Raw genomic sequence first — 18,690 nt, forward strand, 5'->3', positions numbered from 1 at the left:
AAGAAGAATAAAAAAACATTCTTTTAACCAAATTATATTTTGTAGAGGTCAAAAGTTTATGGACAAATAATAATTTAAAATAAATATGAATAAAAAATTAACTATGACATGCCATGATACATCAAATCATCCAACTTATCAAAGAGAGATGTACTATTATATTTTTAAGCAACTGGAATTGCTAAAACTAAATATTCAGATCAAGCGATCTTTAACAGACATACAGCTGGTCGTTTGTTGTTTTTCATGTGTTCTGATTGTGTGAAGATGATGTCAGTTCATTTGGAAGCAGGTTATGTTTTTTTAGACACACGTGCACATAAAGAACGCCAGGCGGCGGCAAACAGTGACGACATCACTGCATTCTCACTGCATCAGCTTCATCTCCAGACGCTGAGGAAAACACGCCATCCTCCGCTCTAATCTTGACATAGTGGAACACATCGTTTCTCTGTGTCATAAAGTAAAGAACAGCTGGTATGTCATATGAGATGTGATATTAGCAGTAAGGTGGAAATGTGGTTTATTCACAATGGGAAATGTTTTCGGCAGACAGGGACGAGTCACCAGTCGAGTGACAGACAGATCAGGACAGGCCGATGTTGGTAAGAAGACTCAATCAATCAAGGCGCATCACTCTCTCTCTCTCACACACACACACACACACACGTGTGTTGTTGGGTTTGTGTCATTACATGTGTATGAATATAGAGCAACATACTGCGTCTGAAATCAATTCAGCCATACTGACGAACAGATTAGATCAGCTGTCCTACTTTACACACCACACGACAGTAGAATACAACAGAACTGAGAAGAAAACGGGACAGAACAGATATAGAACTGGGTACAACGGACCACTTAGAGAACAGACTCCGTGTGTGCTGTACTATGTTATAGAGAAAAGTTTATCAAGATCCAAGAGATTTATAGTCATAGGACTAGTACAATTTAATTATTTTTGAATGACAGGGCGGAAAGGAAACAGACATACCTTACAAGGACAATACTACATATGTGTGTGTGTGTGTGTTTGTGTGCAGTAAACTATAATAATAATAATGATAATAATAGCATAAAAAAGAAAAGTAATGAAAAAGAGAACCCATATGTTAATTGGAAAAACAACAGTACACTGTAAAAAATAAGTGTCATTTTAACTGTAAAATTTTATAAAAACGCTACGGAAAAAAACTGATAATAGGTTAACAGTAAGTTCCCGTACTATATACAGGGAAAAACTGTAAAAGATCTAACAAAGCATTTAATGTAAATTTACAGTAAAATTCTGTTAATTATACAGCTTTTAGAAGTAAAAAAAGAACAAATCAATGTATAATTTACAGTCTAAAACTGTAAACTGATATTCCCAGAATTCCCTGCGTGACACTCCACGTTTGAAAGTATTTTGTTTTAATAATCATGTTTTTAAATAGTTCTTGTTATCAGTTATGTACATTTGAGCTTTATGTTACATCTTCTGTTGCTTAATGAAAGTTTTTTGCATTATTTAAGTATCACGTGTGTTACCATGATGGTGTTTTGTGTTTCCATAAATGTGCACCTTCTATATGTTAATATATACTTCTGCTTGTGGTGAAGCTACTTGTGATGAGCTTTGATACTTCATGTGGCTTTCTCTTATACAGTACCATCTTTATTATTATGGTGGTTGTCAGTATTTTCAAGGTACAAAACAGATTTAATTTTGTGTGTTGTTGAATTTACTGGTTTATATTCACATTTTCTTGTTTGTAAATTACAGCTTTATATTGTAAAATTAACAGTTTTTGACGTAAATGTGTTTACAGTTTTCTGTATTTTTACAAAATTATTCTGGCAACCACAGCTGCCAAAAAGTTTTTGTAAAAACAACAAGAAATTTTTTACAGTGTATATCAAGTTTATCATAGAATACAACAGAAGAACACAGTCTATATTATAAAAAATTATAATTATAAATTATATAAAAATTATAAAATTATATTAGTATATATTGTATTTCATAAAAAAAACAGTAAAAGCATGATAAATGTATATTTAATATACAATGTACATTATTATTTTTTTATAATAGTATACAATATGAACTATTATTATTCTATAGACCAGTGGTTCTCAATTCCATCCTTGCTCCCCCTGCTCTGCACGTTTAGTTTGTTTCTCTTATGGCTTCAGATGTTTGTTCTATTTGAACGAAAGTGCCCTGAGAAGTGGACATCACAGGATATTCCACCATGATTCCAGTTCGAAGCGAACGTACTGTATATGTTCCATTTAAAGTGCATTGAAGTGTGAGAGACGTGGATGTGGTATATGATGTCTCACTTGTCCATGTATAAAGACGCAAATCCGAAAATCGAAATCAAGATTAAACAAATCACAAAACAATTGTTCATATATATATACAAACAACAGTAAACAAAGTATTTACTGTAATAGTAATTTAAATCTAAATTCAATAAAAACATTTAAACATACAAAATCGAGATGAAATCCCCTGTTTAATAACTATTGTTTGACTGAAGAACCGTTCTGGAATCACAAAATGAGCTGTGGTTAATTTAATATGTTTGTACTCCATTTCTGTTTATAAGAAAAGTTAACATTGTCAGAATGACAGAAAAAAATCTGTAGAAGCATCTTAGGTCTTCGAATATTGTTGCACAATGGGGGGTGTTCAATTCACACAGAATAGACTATTCTGTCTCTTTGAGCGGAGTCTGGTGTCTTACTTATCAGAACACAGGAACAGGGTTTCAGGAGATCCATGTCTGGACTGTGATATCATGTTCTGACAGCTGTTTGTTCATCTTAGTCAAGAACTGACGCTTTTATGAATAAGGAGTGTTTCCATAAGTGAACTGTCATGTTTCTGCATTGCTTCCTGTCACTGGATCACAGCAGCTGAAGCAGCAGAGAGATAAACTGAAACAATATCAGAAGAAAATCACATTACAGCTGGAGAAAGAGAGACATCTGGCCAAACAGCCCCTGAAGGATGGCAAGAAGGAGCAAAACATTTCAGATCACACCGATGCAAGTGCACTCATTATGCAATGCTAACATTCATGATAGCCGTCACCCAGAGTCAGCCATCATGCAGTGCACAGTGCCTTTATTGTGCTGACGTGGTGCCATCTGCATCGTGGATGGAAAAAGTGCTTTCGGTTTAACAGATTCATTAACACATGTGATTCATGCTTTTCACAGACCAGCTCTTCTGCTGCTCAAAAAGAAACGCAACCAAGATCAGCTGCTGCTGCTCTTAAACAGCATTTATTTGATCAAACATATAGTAAAAAAATATACATGTATATATATTGTGAAATGTTATTTTATTTTTGAGAATAATTTCAAATGTAATTTATTTATGTGATGACAAAGCTGGATTTTCAGTAACATTACCCAAGTTTTCAGTGTCACATGATCCTTCAGAAATTTTTCTAATAGGCTAATCTGATGGCCAAGAAACACATATTATTATTATTATTATTATTATTATTATTATTATTATTATTAATGTTAAAAAAACATTGTGATACACAACCATTCAGTTGTTTGGGGTAAGAAACCATTCAAATAAACAATAACGATAATATTTTATTAATCAAGGATTCATTAAATTGTCCATGAACATGTTTATGATGTTACTGTATCAAACAATCTGGAAAAAAAGTATCACGATTTCCACAAAAAAAAATATTAAGCAGCAAAAACAACACTGATGATATAAGGACCATTATTAATAATTGAGCACCAAATCAGCACACAAAAAAATATAAAGTATTATGTGACACTAAAGAAACTTACTGTTTGTTGATTTGTTTAATCATTTTGTGGTATTACAAAAAGCACAAGCAATATAAATTATATTCTGATTATTCCTCATTCAGGTTCAAGATATTGAATTTGCTCAGATTGAAATAAAGGTCATTGAGGGTTGAAAGGCTGGAAATGACTGTCTCAAGCAAATGCACGAGGTAAGTCTATAGACTGTAGACGGAAACTAGTTCAAATCACAGATTTGCTGTATTGTAACAAGTGTATGCACCTGCAACAGTTTAATAATCAATTATCAGTGGTGTTAAATGCTGTTATTAGGAGCCAAGATGATTCATATGGTCTGTTTGGTGTCGTGCGGTGGGCGGTTTAGTTAGTAGCAGCATGTTTTGGGAACTGTTGGACATTGTTGTAGGATTAAAGGCTTAAACATAAAACTCTTAGATTACAGCAGCAGACCCGTCTTTGTCTTGGTATCTCCAGAACCCCTCGAAATCCCCTGCCCCTTCTCTAAGTCCCCCCTTTAAATTCCAACTATACATTATCAGGCAAGCTTTTACTGCGTTGTTAATATAAGGTGTTTGAAGATCTGTGCATTTGATTTCCAAATAATATACATGAGTAAGAACACTAACATTCACTTTGTCATATGTTGTAGGAACATTAAAAAACATTTCCAGCCCATATAAGAATAACATCTTTCCCATTTCCACTGTTTTATATGAGCACGTTTCACTGAAATCTGTTCACTGATCCATTTCTGTGGGAAGGTCTGTAGGGCTTGTCTTAGTGAGCAACAGTAACCAAATTGAGGTGGAGGTTAGCGAAGGGTCAGCAACGTTATGAATATACAAAAATATATTTATTGGACTGTTGTGAGAATTTGACTTGAGAAATGTTTTGCTCTTTGTTTCTTCATCAGGTCATGTCTATTGAGGAGGTGGAGAGAATACTGGAGGAGACGCAGGAGGACACTGGGTATCAGAAGGTAATGAGAGTCAAACTCAGTCCACTTAACATTCAGAGGAATGCTAACTTTGAAATTTATAAAAGTCATTGCATTACATAATGATGAAAAAAATCAGCATCAAATTACATTTAAAAATATATTTATCTACTTAGGGTTACAATGCTTTTGGGAAAAGCACCATTGGCCTTATTGCTCTTTCTTCAGACTCCTGAAGATGCAGAACTGCCCCAGATCCCACATCCCCAGGTCCACCCCCCCCCCACCCACCCAACCCCACAACTAATATACAATGACATGCAGCAGTCACTTTGTGCAGCATTGGTCTCCTTACTACCTCACTCAGCATGGAACTGACGCCATTCCACTACCTCATCAGTCAGTTAAGTAAAATAACTGCTCTTGAAGCCCTTTGTCACTTTAATCACACTAAATAAGCTTTTATTTATTTTTTGCACTAAAAATCTTTTATCTGCACTGTTGTTCACTTCATTGATCTGTCATGTGCCTTGCACTGATTTATTTAACTTTATTTGTAATTTTATTATATGTCTTTTTTTACATTCCCTTATTGTATAGTTGTATCTACATTTTATGTTTGATCTAGATTTTTAGGCTCTACTGTTAATGTTATCTGTATGCACCGGGGGACCTTAACCTGTCGTCTGTGCTGCCAGATATCCTGTCTTCATTAGTGTACACTGGTTGTGCATAGCTTGTGACTGGTCTAACGGTGCCCTCTTCATCCTGGGCCGGGAGAAGACATAACCCTTCCAGAATCACCCACAGACTCATTGCCAGCGGTGCCTACGGGGGAGACAGGTGTTGTTTTACCACTGTCAAACACAGCACTGTGTGAAAGAATGACATGGCTCTCTTATTTGGCTTTTTGATTTTTTTCTGTCACTCGCTTTGTGTTCTGTGTCTTTGCAGAAAGAAAAGAGGCACAAATGAAGCCGGGGCGAAAGATGCTGGCAGCGTAGTGTTTGATCCTGCAACCTGGCTCATTACTTTGTGTTGAATGAAAAGAAGAGCTAGGGGAATTTAATTGGCAGAAAAGAAGGCTTTCAGAGGATATTTAATAGGCACGCATCAGAATCAGTGTCTACATGGTCATAGAAAGCTTGGAAATATCAGGGAATTTTCATTTTTCAGACCTAAAATCATGGAAAGCTGTGAAATGTCAATAAAAAATAATGGACATTTCTTGTTATTTATGTCTTATTTATGTATTGTAATTGGCTAAAACGTGATTTTATTGCTATATATATGTATATATATATATATATATATATATATATATATATATATATATATATATATATATATATATATATATATATATATATATATATATATTATACCTATCACAGCTACAAATAGCAATGAGCTATTTAAAAGCAGTGTTAGCCTGTCTTGCTAACTTCGACTAGAATAGCTAGATTAGTCATGCTGGGTCGATTAATAACGATTCATTCATTTTTAATTAATCATATTGAGAGTAACAATTACTCCCAAAAAGGTTTATCGCATTTTACAGATGTGTCTTAAGCAATGTGCTTTTTATGCCTGTTCATGTATGCAAACCCTAAAAGGGTGTGGGTATCTATGCATCTCACTGTAGGAAGATTACGTTTATTTCGTAGTTATGTCTCGTGCAGATGTGTGTTAGCATGTCATGACCAGCAGGGGGCTCTTAATATCACTAATTGAGAGGAATTTAATCTGTGCTGACAGATGCACAACTGCCAATCCTCTTCCGATGGCTCAGTTTGTGATTCATGTAAACACTCTGTTCATGTATGGATGCATTTACATCCATATATGTATCTACGTTTATCATTATTACTGTATTAAAGGATTTTATGGCTGTCACAGCCATGAAACACCTTGATTGAATTGTACTGGAGTTTAATATCTATGTTATCTATATATGTGGAATTAATAGTTTTATTCAGCAATAATGCATTATATTGATCAACAGTGACAGTCCATTTTTGAATGTGTAAGTGTATTTTGATTACAAAGGTGACACTGAAGACTGGAGTAATGATGCGGAAAAAAAAATCAGCTTTACCATCACAAGAATAAAAAATGACATTTCAAAATATATTCGAATAGACAATGTTTGGTGTTAGACAACTTATATCCGGGAGGAGGCGGGAGCAGATGAAGCGTAGCCACGCCTCCAGGGCGAGAGTAAGAACATCGGGCGGGGCTATTGTAAGCCCCTCCTCAATCCCATTGCCCCCGCACAGTACTGTTGAGCAGAGATCAGACTCATGTGGATCGGAGCGCGGATCCGCAGCTAAACCTCATCACACAGACACACTGTTCGGATAACACACCACGTTCAGCTAAACATCGTTTATGGTTTTATCTGAAGATTTCACAATGTCTCGCACCGACGAGGTCCACCGCATTACGGAAAATGTCTATAAGGTAAAGTGCATTGATCCAACTGATGGGACAACTAACTGATCACAGGTGGTGATCTAATGAGACTTTTGTAACGAAAGTGCATGATTTAGATGTGAGTTATCCTCGTTGTTTATTGTATTGCATAAGATGATTCTCTTAAGTGGCTTTACGTTTAGATTTATCATCCTTAATAAACTTGGTGGGAGATCAAGTTTGTTGCTCGTGTTGCTCATGTCATTTAAATGAATTGCATCATGAGAACAGAAGTGATTTGCATTGTTTTTTACTTATCTGACACGATAAGAACATAAACCTTCCCAGTCTCTCTCTCTCTCTCTCTCTCTCTCTCTCTCTCTCTCTCTCTCTCACTCTCACGCCCACACCTATCTATCTATCTATCTATCTATCTATCTATCTATCTATCTATCTATCTATCTATCTATCTATCTATCTATCTATCTATCCAAATTGTTACTTTTAACGACTACTATAGCCGAATACATATTTTGTGTAAATGTCCGATAACCGATATGCAGAGTTGGTTTCAATTAGTTTTGTTTTCTATTTTGGACTAAGAAACACAAAATAATTGAACTAAAATGAAAAAACATATTTCATGAATTATTTTGAGTATTTGCTATTTAATTTTAATGCAGTTATATTTAAGGCAAGCTTGTTAACTAAGTGATCACAAATATACCTATGGCTGTTTGCAGGTATGTCTAGCTTAAAATATTAAGTGCACTAATTATTTTGCAAAAAACAGTGCAATATCTAAGAGACTGCCAATATGGTTTTTCATGAATAATCTGATATTATTATATGTAAATGTCTGGCAAACGATATGCAGATTTGAATTGGTTTTCATTCTGCATTTTGTCTAAGAAAATAAATACATATTTAATGCAATACATAAATAGTACTTGCATGTAAAATACTTTTAACACGTATAATTTATTTATTTAGTTTGTATAATTATATTTAAGCAGAATTTTGGTATGTTTGTTTGTTTATTTATCTTTATATATATATATATATATATATATGACCGGCATTATATTTTGAGGCTTGTTTCCCATAAACCTGTATCGGTTGCCTCTTGCTACAGGTATGTTTATTGACATGTGCTCAGTCATACATTCCAGCATAGGTGGTTAAGGGAGGAGGGGACCTGCCGGTTTGTGTTGCAACAGGTTCAGTCAAAGTGTCTCTCGTCAATGTTTCAATAGATTCCCAAAGGACTCCTGTTGCAGTTTTTGGTCTGTAACTTTACAAAAAAGTGAATACTTACCACACCAGTAGGATTACGGCTCTCATCAGATACTTAAGCCTGTTAAATAGGCCACCTGAAGTCCAACACCTAAAACGAGGACAAAGAAACTATTCTGGTTGATCAAGGGCAAGCGGATGTCTCCCGTATCTGGGGTGTTATCTTAAAGCAATGGCAAACTGACTACGAGGACTAGCATACGACACGACTCGCATACTGTTTTCAATCGTTCTGACAGATGTTTCAATTCTAGTTTACTGTAGTCAGTCTGTGGATTTACATTTCATAAACCTAAAGTGGGTTAGACCTCACAGGAGGGGTTTGAATTAGTTTGCCTGTCGTTTAACACAGAATCGCTGTGTGCCAGTTCTTCGAGGGCTGGATCATTCGTCCAAATCCTCCCGCTATTCAGATAGCTTGTTAAATCAACCAGCGAAAAAACATTGATTGAGTTCAAAAGGAGAGCAGTATTGATGAGTGTTCTGTATGAGAGAGGAAGAGATAAGAGGGGTAAACATCAGTGGTGGGATGTTAAACATCTGCTGGAGTGTCACAGGAAAGCCAGAACATGCTCCGTGACTCAACGCATGGGTGTACCAGGGCGTATGTGTGCACAAGTGTGTGTGTGTGTGTGTGTGTGATCGGTTGTTACTCAACTGTGCACACAAAACACTCCCTACCTGCGAGCGATGGCTGTGATCCCATTGGAGTTGCCATGGTTTTAAAACAAGCCTCACCTGTGAGTCACAGCCGGCCCTCAATCACTCAGCCTCCTGTCGTCAGACTCTCAGCTCCGGGGCCCACTCATCCAGACAGTGCCGGGCTCAGCCGGATCTCTCTAATCCCATCAGCCTCCAGGCGAGCACTGCTGATGGGACCTTTGCCAGCTGGAGGGTGACATAACTGCTGTCCGCTCACCTGTGCGTGTGGGCAAGCTCAGGTCAAGGCATTTAGGTGCAGTGTGAGGTCACACTCTTACTGTGAGCTAATGCACCTTCTAGGGCATTGTTAGCATGTGGTTTCATTGAACCTAAAGCCCGTTCACGCCAAGGAAGATAGCTATAAAAATAACAATAAAGATATAGTTCTAAAAATTGTTCTCAATTTTAAAGAATTGAGTCCACACATCTAAAACGTTAAAGACACAGAGAAACGATATCACTTTAGGAATTATTTTTTTCCAGCCGATGAACGATATTCAATCATTGACAGTCGGAATTCATCCTTATTTACTGAGCTCAAGAATTTAAAGCACCAGACGGGCATGCACTTAGAATAAACAGTCGATAGCGCTAATATCCATATCGCTATAGTTTTATAGTTATCGTTCTTGGTGTGAATGGGGCTTTACATGTGTTCTTGCGTCACAGTGGTGCTCAGGTTTCCCTCAGGAGTTGGCTTTAAATATGTAGCACAAAAATGTGGCTTTGATTCCCAGGAAAATGTGAATTTTGCACTTGAATTAAAGCGTATGTTGAATACGCTGTACTTATAAAAATATTCATGTCTGTATTGGTTGCTAGCGGGATCACAGACATTGCTGTGGCTAGACTAGTAATATGTGGTCGAATACAAACACAGTTAAAGTTAAGGTGATGAGTAGACTGAAGTTGGGCTCAGGTTGTTGTGCTGTGGGATGCAACCCAGTGTTTCCCATACATTGATTTATTTGTGACGGCCCATAAATAAACATGAGGAAACACAAACGAATAAAAAAGAACGCTGCATGTTTCAAAATCAAAACGTGGCACGGGTGTTTTTATATCAATGCACCTCTGAAGGAAACCAACTGTCTTCAGAAAATGTTCATTTTTTGTCATTTTATTTCATCTTGCTTGATAATGCAGGGGGTGTGAGCTCAGTGATGTTTTGTTAACAGCTGTTAGTGGGGAAACCTCTATTTCTGCCTCTTGAGAAGCGCCTCCTTGCTGTCAGACAATGTAATGTACTTGTTATTTATTTTGCTTGTTATCCGAAACAAACTTCTCTAGAGGGACTCTGTTGTTATTGATACTTTAGGGAAATCTACCAGAAGATAAGTTTTTGCCATAAAACCATGCACACACAGTAAAGTTTATGTTGCTGCTGTTGAAACCATTTGTCCGTCTGTCTGTCGCACGATTAATCGCATGCAATTGTCATACGTGTCTCGTCACTAAAGCTGGTTCTGTGATTAGCAGTAAGTGTCCATCACCTGCTTTCAAATTGAGCGGCACTTACTACACAGAGCCATACATACTGTAGTTCACTGATAAGCTACGCAATATCGCATGCAAAACAAAATGTGATTCATCTGCGATTTATGAAGTGATATTGCGCAGATTTTGATTGTGATTAATCGTGCAACCCTAGTAGATAAATATGCAATATGATATGATATGCGTGATTTGCCATGCTATGGTAACATTTTATAGAAATACTAAAATTTGCAGAAGCATTTGACATCATGCGTATGGGCACCATAATTTCTGCAATGAATGAATGAATGGATGAATGTTTTGTTTACACAAGCGCCCCTGTCGTCTGAGTATGATGAATGAATACACAAATTTAATCTCCAGTCACATACACACGCAGCTGCAAGTTCCTCACTGCAACCCGTCAAAATAAAGGTTTAGTATAACATAAAGAAACTCAAAAATATATTACTATTTATCAGTCTTAAGACTGTTGTGCAGCAACATTGCTGCTACTACTACTACTAATACTAATACTGATAAATATTAATAAATCTTTATTTTTAAAGGAATAATCACATTTGTTTTCTTTTTCATTTTTACAGAAAACCTCTGTTATGCAGCGCTTTGCTTGCCAAAAAATAAAAGGGTAAAAATTAAGCACATTTTATATGACCCTATTTTTGTTTAAAAATGGATACTATACAAAACAAAACAAAAAAGGAAATAAAATACAGACCTGTGGCTCTTAATTTGTTTTTTATAAATTCACCATTTGTAAACTGAGGTTTACTGTTAATTTTTTAGAAATATCAAAAGCATTTGTATTAAAACTATATTCATTAAATAAATAAAAAATTGAATTGATAATTGAATCGAATTGAGAGCTTGTGAATCAACATGTAGAAATTCAGTGCATACTTGTATGTAATTATAGTTATAAGTTGTATTTTGTAGTATTCTGGAGCATAGCCACTCTTGGTGATATTACGATTTCTTGACAAAGCATTTTTGTTCACAGATTGCTGTAGGGTAAAGTTGACTAATTATGCATACTGCATATTTGATTGGTGTTCTGCAGCAGGACATGTTTCATCTCGTCTACAGGTGAAACAATGCCATAGGAGTGTCTGTAACAGCTCTCCCAAATAGTCAACTTCGAGTGAAGTAAACATGGTTACCACACAATTCCAGGGGAAACTTATACTGTAGGTGTGTGTGTGGCAGTTTTTTTGCTACATGCCATGAGTGATATTGGAGAACGGAAATAACAAGCAAAGGTTTCGGTTACAATATGCATATTGCCTTCCCTTAAATCTGTTTGATGAAAGCATTACCATACCCAACAGGCATGAAATTTCACTTGTTCAGGGACTTATTTCATCAGAGATCACCAGGAGCAAACTATAATTTCTTCTTTTTCTTTCTTTTCTTTTTTTTCATTTAAAAAAAAGTGAGAGGACATATTTTTCATGCAGAAAATCTGGACAGGTGGTTTCTTAGCAACAACATGCAACAAAATGTTTCTGTCATATCACTCTGTGAGATGCTCAGACCACTGATAGAAACAGACACTGAGGGCATGTATTTGGTTATATTCATCAATAACACATAAAGTTCTTGTTATGGGGCTAATGTGCTAATAGACGAGCCATTTTAGATGAGTTTTTAAAGGGATAGTTCACCTAAAATGAAAAGTCTATCATCATTTACTCCTCCTCATGTCATTTTAAACCAATTTGACATTCTTCTGTCTTAGGCAACATGTAAGGCAGCATGTTCAAACTGCTTCATAGCTCATATAGGCAAACATGTTTCATGAAAGTAGTCTGTTAGCTAAATTCCAAGTCTTCTAAATGTTAAAAAAGATTGTTTTGAGGAACAGCAGGGTACCATAAGGCACACTTGAGAAAAAAAAATTGCTATTCACTGCATCTAAAATGTATAATTGAAGAAAAAAAAAAAAGAAAAAAAAAAAAAAAAATATATATATATATATATAATATATATATATATATATATATATATATATATATATATATATATATATGTATATATATGTATGTATGTATGTGTGTGTGTGTGTGTGTGTGTGTGTGTGTGTGTATATATATATGTATATATGTATATATAATATGTATATATGTATATATAATATGTATATATGTGTATATATAATATGTATATATGTATATATATAATATGTATATGTATATATAATATATATATATATATATTATATATATATATATATATATATATATATATATATTATATATATATATAATATGTATATAATATGTAAGTTCATTCTTAGCATTCTCACTTTAGCAAAGTCTGCTATTTTTTCATTTTGAAAATTAAAGAATTTATGTTCAATAAATATACTGTCATTTAAAATGTTAATATAAAATTTAAAATACAGAAACAAAATCATTTTAATAAGTAAAGATTCTAAAAGCATTGAAGGAGATCCAAGATTAATTGAATATATATTTACTGTAGTAACAACAAATGATATTTTATCATATGATGATATGATTAATATCATGTTTTTAATAATGGTTTCATTCTAAACATGGTGATTATCTCTAATATGGGCACCCAACATAATATATGATATTTACCATCTGAATCTAACCATGTCATGTCAACAAATGGAAAAGTCAGTAGTCTATTAATTGTTAATTATTGTGCCTTTTAGCCCCAACACAAGGGGCGCTTTTAAAAAACATACTTTTACGTATTATTTCGTTATTAATAACTGTTGCTTTAATTATCATAAACAAAACTGAAAATTGTTAAAAAGACATTTGTCTTAAAATATATGCATTCATTTTAGCGATTTTAATGCATATATTGTACTCATCTGCTACTTAAATCTACAAAATAAAAATAAAATGAATAATATTGGATCAAGTAAGCACAGAATCAGCTTTGCGCTGCTGTGCGTGATTGCTTCAAGGATCAGACAGATATATACATGCATCTTGAAAAGCGACGGTTTTTGAAAGTGAAGTAATATCAAAGCCACCCTTAACCCCCGTTGTACAGTACATTATTAACTTTCTGACAAGAAATTATAGGTGTTATAGGTATAAGTTTCTATAATTTTCATTATGTATTCACAAATCTATGTTGTTTCCCCAATATGCTGAATATTGTTGAATCATTTCGGCTATATTATGGTGCTTTCTTGTCATTTGTTACCAAATATAAACCTATAAGAAAGAGAGCGAGGGATTTTTTTTTCTCCCTTGTAATTGTTAAGTAAACAAGAGAAGTGCTTTTGTAGTGTAAAATATGGCAGATGTTTATGCCCTCTGAGGCTTTTAAGGAATACGAGTACACACTCCAGTCCTATGAAATTCCCACGGCCCTTTGACACTTAAACAATCGATACGTTTGCAGTTACTTCTCTGGGAAGTTAACTGATCCTTTGACCTTACAATCACTCGCAATATATTTAATAAGTGTAAAACAACTTTCACCAGTCGCCTTTGTGATCTCGACAAAGATAAAGCTTTTGTTGCCGTTTCAGAAGTCCCTAGGCCTCAAGAGATTGCATCTGTCATAGGTTTCCCGAGAGTCATTTGAAAGGGAATGGGTTTTATAAGAGATGGATTCAATCCGCACACCCACTCTCCTCTCGGTCCGGGGGTGGATGGCTCTGAGCCGTTGCCACATCTTGTCTGAGCTCTCTCTTCAAAGAGCTCTCTATCTCTAATACTCCGAGCTCACAAGTAATGTTGCAGAGCGCCAACGAAATGCACACCTTTTTACCATTAGTAACAATGCGCTTTGGATTTATTGCATAATGAGTCAACACATTAACCCTGATGAGGTTAGCCAAGACGAACGCTTCATGCATATGGAACGTTGGATAGCTTGGTTTAGCATATTCATTAATTGAGTGTTTCTGTAACTTCTAGCCCTTTGGATTTTTTTGAAATTGCATTCTTTAACAAGCCGTTTCCAAAGTATAGTTTATTCAGTTTGTCTGCTGTGGTATGTATCTCCAGAAGAGATGAATAGTCATTTTTGCCTGTTAAAATTGACTTTCATTTTTTTTTTACTGTCAAGAACGAATGTCATTTCCACCACTCCTCAAATAAAGAGTAAAATAGTTGTATTGAAATTTAGGATCTGTACAATAAAATATGTAAATGATCAAATGCACTACCGTTCAAAAGTTTTATATATATATATATATATATATATATATATATATATATATATATATATATATATATATATATATATATATAATAATATATGTATGTATTGTATATATTAATGAATACTTTAAATAAAGGATGCATTAAACTGACCAAAAGTTACATATTTTACAAAAAAAGCTTTATATTATTTAAAGAATACAAAAAAAAAAAAAATAATTCTGTGGTTGACAAAAACATTAAGCAGCACAGCTGATTTCTACATTGAAAGATAAGAAAAATAATGAAGGATAGTGTTATACTGAAGTCTGGTGTAATGATCCTGAAAGTTCTGCAAAATTCATCACCAGATTAAATTATCTGTATTAAAAACATTTATTTAAAATTGAAATTTATTACTAGTTTACTGTATTTTTTTATTTATTTTTTGTCAAATAAATGCAAACCTTGTAAAAGAGACTTCTTTCAAAATAAACATATATATATATATATATATATATATATATATATATATATAATTACTGACCCTAGGCATTTAAATATATATATTCTACTGTACATTGCACATACTGTACATAAAAAATTAAATTAAAAAACAAAAATTGGCCTAGTGGTTAGAGAGTTTGACTCCTAACCCTAGGGTGTTGGGTTTGAGTCTCGGGTCAGCAGTACCACAACTGAGGTGCCCTTGAGCAAGGCATCGAACGCTGCCTGCGCTGCAGCATAAATGGCTGCCCACTGCTCTGGGTGTGTGTTCACAGAGTGTGTGTGTGTTCACTGCTCTGTGTGTGTGCACTATGGATGGGTTAAATGCAGAGCATGAATTCTGAGTACGGGTCACCATACTTGACTGTATGTCATACTTGACTGTATGTCACATCACTTTCACAAACTTATCTCAACTTAGTGATAGAGACATGGCAAAAAATAAATAAATAAAGGCAACCTTTAGTTTAAATAAAATCAACCCTCAAGTCATATAAATTCCCATAACTGAATAAAGCCCCAAACATGTGGAAAGTTAATGAAACACGATTTTTGGAAAGGTCAGAATGGCTTAGTGTCTGTAGTATTCTTTTAAAATAGAGAAGGGAATGAGAACTCGAGACTGGCCTTTGAAAGAACAGATGAATGTGGGAGCAAGATTTGAGAGGAGGAGTGTGGGTGAGAGAAAAAGAGCTTCCCGATCCTTGTGGAGATGCTCTGTAATTGCTGTGTTGAGATGTGGGCCTATAATTATTCAGGAGGAGGTGCGGGCGGCAGGTCACGGAATGGGCCGAAAGGAACCTCCTCTGCTTTTGAGTCCAGCGCTAATTTACCAGCTGCTAGTTTAGAGGCACGTAGGCATACGAAAAGGGGATTAGCACGGAGTAATGCTACATTTATTCCTAACAGTTTTACTGCTTGACCATAATGGAGCAAATGGTCCTCAAATGACTCTTTTCCTAAAGGAGCACGTTTTCATTATGTCTGGGTCACAGGGGCCAGTCCTGCTGTGACAAATGGGGCAAACTGTATTAGATCTCTCTGAAGAGGTCAACTTAACCTCGGGGACTCGAGGAGGACTCCCTTGTGAACAATCTGCTCTTGTTTTGTGCAGATGAAAGTGGAGGTTGTCTTCCTGTTTCTGAAGGTTGAGGGGAAGAGGACACTGTTGGTCACTTATAGTGTGGAGTGTGTAAACGCAATTATACCTCCATGTTCACCTTTTGGATATAAATGGTTTTATGCTGTATTCACTCAAATACATTCAGTTTGCCTTGTATGAATGTTCTTCTTTTTATTATTGCTGTTGCTTCTAGTAATTATGTATTTGACTTTTAATTTCCAGCCCACTTTAAGGCAGCAATAGAATCATTTTAAACAGTAGTTGACTTAAATAAAACAACCCAGCAAAGCATATGGGTAAAACCTTGACCCACTCAAAATTACCCAGCATGTGTTCTGTGCAATATTTACCCAGGGCCGGGTTACCAAATAACCCAAGTAGGGTTGTTTTTAAGCCAGCATTTTTTTAGAGTGCAGATATATTGCAGTTGAGTTTTTTTTTTTTTTTTTTTGTCTAAACAGCAAAAAAAAAAAAAAAACATACACATAAAAATCATATATTTTTTAAATATTGTCAAAAAAATTGGACTATATCATACATTTTTCACCCAGCACTATAAAAAAAAAACTCTGTGGTATGCATTCTGTAAAATAAATAAATAAAATAAATAACCTTCACTATTTCTGTAACCCCCTCATGTTTTCCAATCCAGTGTGGTTTAATGGGATGTTTTCCTCCCATGAGCGTAAAAGGAGTTTATGTGGTCACCTCTCCAGACTGTTATGCTGAAGGTATGCTGCTTATTGAATGGAGTAGTTTAATGATCAGGGGACGCCGAGTCCACTTCTAATTAAGTTCTCAAAAATAAATAATCAGCCTGTAACCTGCAGAGGAAGACACACTCGCAGATGCTTCCATGGAAACCATCAGTGAGCTGCAGGAATATGAAGTGTATCACAGGGTCAGGAGGTTATGTGTTGAAAGCGCTGTGTAACAGCATCACCTGCGTTCTGAAGCAAAGACGCATCTGTCCAGCTCAGATGCCTCTGCCTCTCTCAGACCTGCTTCCTTTAATTGGGCTACATTGAATCTAGATGCACAGTTATCTCAGCCAGTGACACACTATCGATCGCCCAAGCTGTTTGTTGTGGTCTGCCATGACAGGCTTTCTTTCTCTCTTCTTACATAATGTTACATTCACTGTATTAGTCATGCAGGATGTGTTGTTCGTCTCATTCCGTCTCTAAATTCTGTTGGATGAGCTTGTTTGAAGGTGTTATAATTTAGTTACACAAGCATTAGTGCTGTGACCTCTGAGAAAGAAAACATGACACCTCGACCTAAACTCAGAACCACTGACAGATTGAAATGCCATCAACAAACAGGGAAATTTCTCAGTGGACTAGGCATACAGTTACTCGGTATTGGGCTAAATATCATTGCGATTAAAGCACAGCTAGAAAATTTAAACATTTTTAAAGTGAATTAAAAACTGTAACAAATACTATATAATATACATAATATGTATGAATAATACAGAAAGAACACAAAATGAGCTCAAAGTAAATAACTAACTTGAATTTGATGCCATCATCTTCTGTCGTCAGGCTGTGCAAAATTGTTTCGATCGTGAAGCCACACAAGGTTGTCTTTTATAGTGTTTTTTGTCACATGCTCTGCATCGTGTCTAACTCTCTTACCCATGGTAAAAGGAAGGCCATTGAGGTTTGATAGTCGCATGTTATCTGTAGTGAAAAAGTTTTGTTTTTACATCTATTCCAATTGTTCAGACAGTCAGATGTTTGATTTACGTTGAATATAAAGCAGAATTAAAGTTTCTTGTCGTCTCATGTGTGTCTAAACACTGGCCTTGGCTTGACTCCAGCAGCTCTGCAGTGTGGCCGGACCAGTGGTGCTTCTCATTAAGTGCATTCTGGGAATTCCTAAACATATGGGAGGATCTTTAAGGATCCTTCATCCACTCAAGGGTTTAGCATGATAGTGTGTTTCATAAGAAAGTTCAAGCCTAGTTTGAGCACAAGACCGCAAGAGAAGCTTGTATGGATTTTCTGTGGCTGTTCTTTAACTAGTGATGAGTGACTGGTGCTTTGCTCGCACTCTCATTTGGTGTCTTCTTCACTCATTAAATAGGTTGATGTGCATTTTTTAACCATGTCAAATAGTTCTCCATTGGGTCTCTTTAAAGGATAACTTGCAGATAAACTTGTATTATCACAGTTATCTCAACTCATGGGTCATGACCCAAAATGGGTCCGAGGTCTGTTTTGAACTGCAGTGCTTTGTCTCAAATTCATTTTGCTTCGCTAATGAGTAATTGGCTCCGT

The 18,690-nt window shown here is 35.4% G+C and overlaps 1 pseudogene; it reads left to right on the top strand.

Annotated features, from left to right (window-relative positions):
* The first annotated feature begins 365 nt into the window (after positions 1-365).
* On the top strand, positions 366-5,002 carry LOC113090110 (charged multivesicular body protein 6-like; annotated as a pseudogene).
* The last annotated feature ends 13,688 nt before the right edge of the window (positions 5,003-18,690 follow it).

Source organism: Carassius auratus, unplaced genomic scaffold (genome assembly GCF_003368295.1).
Source record: "Carassius auratus strain Wakin unplaced genomic scaffold, ASM336829v1 scaf_tig00052725, whole genome shotgun sequence".
NCBI classification, from domain to species: Eukaryota; Metazoa; Chordata; class Actinopteri; order Cypriniformes; family Cyprinidae; genus Carassius; species Carassius auratus.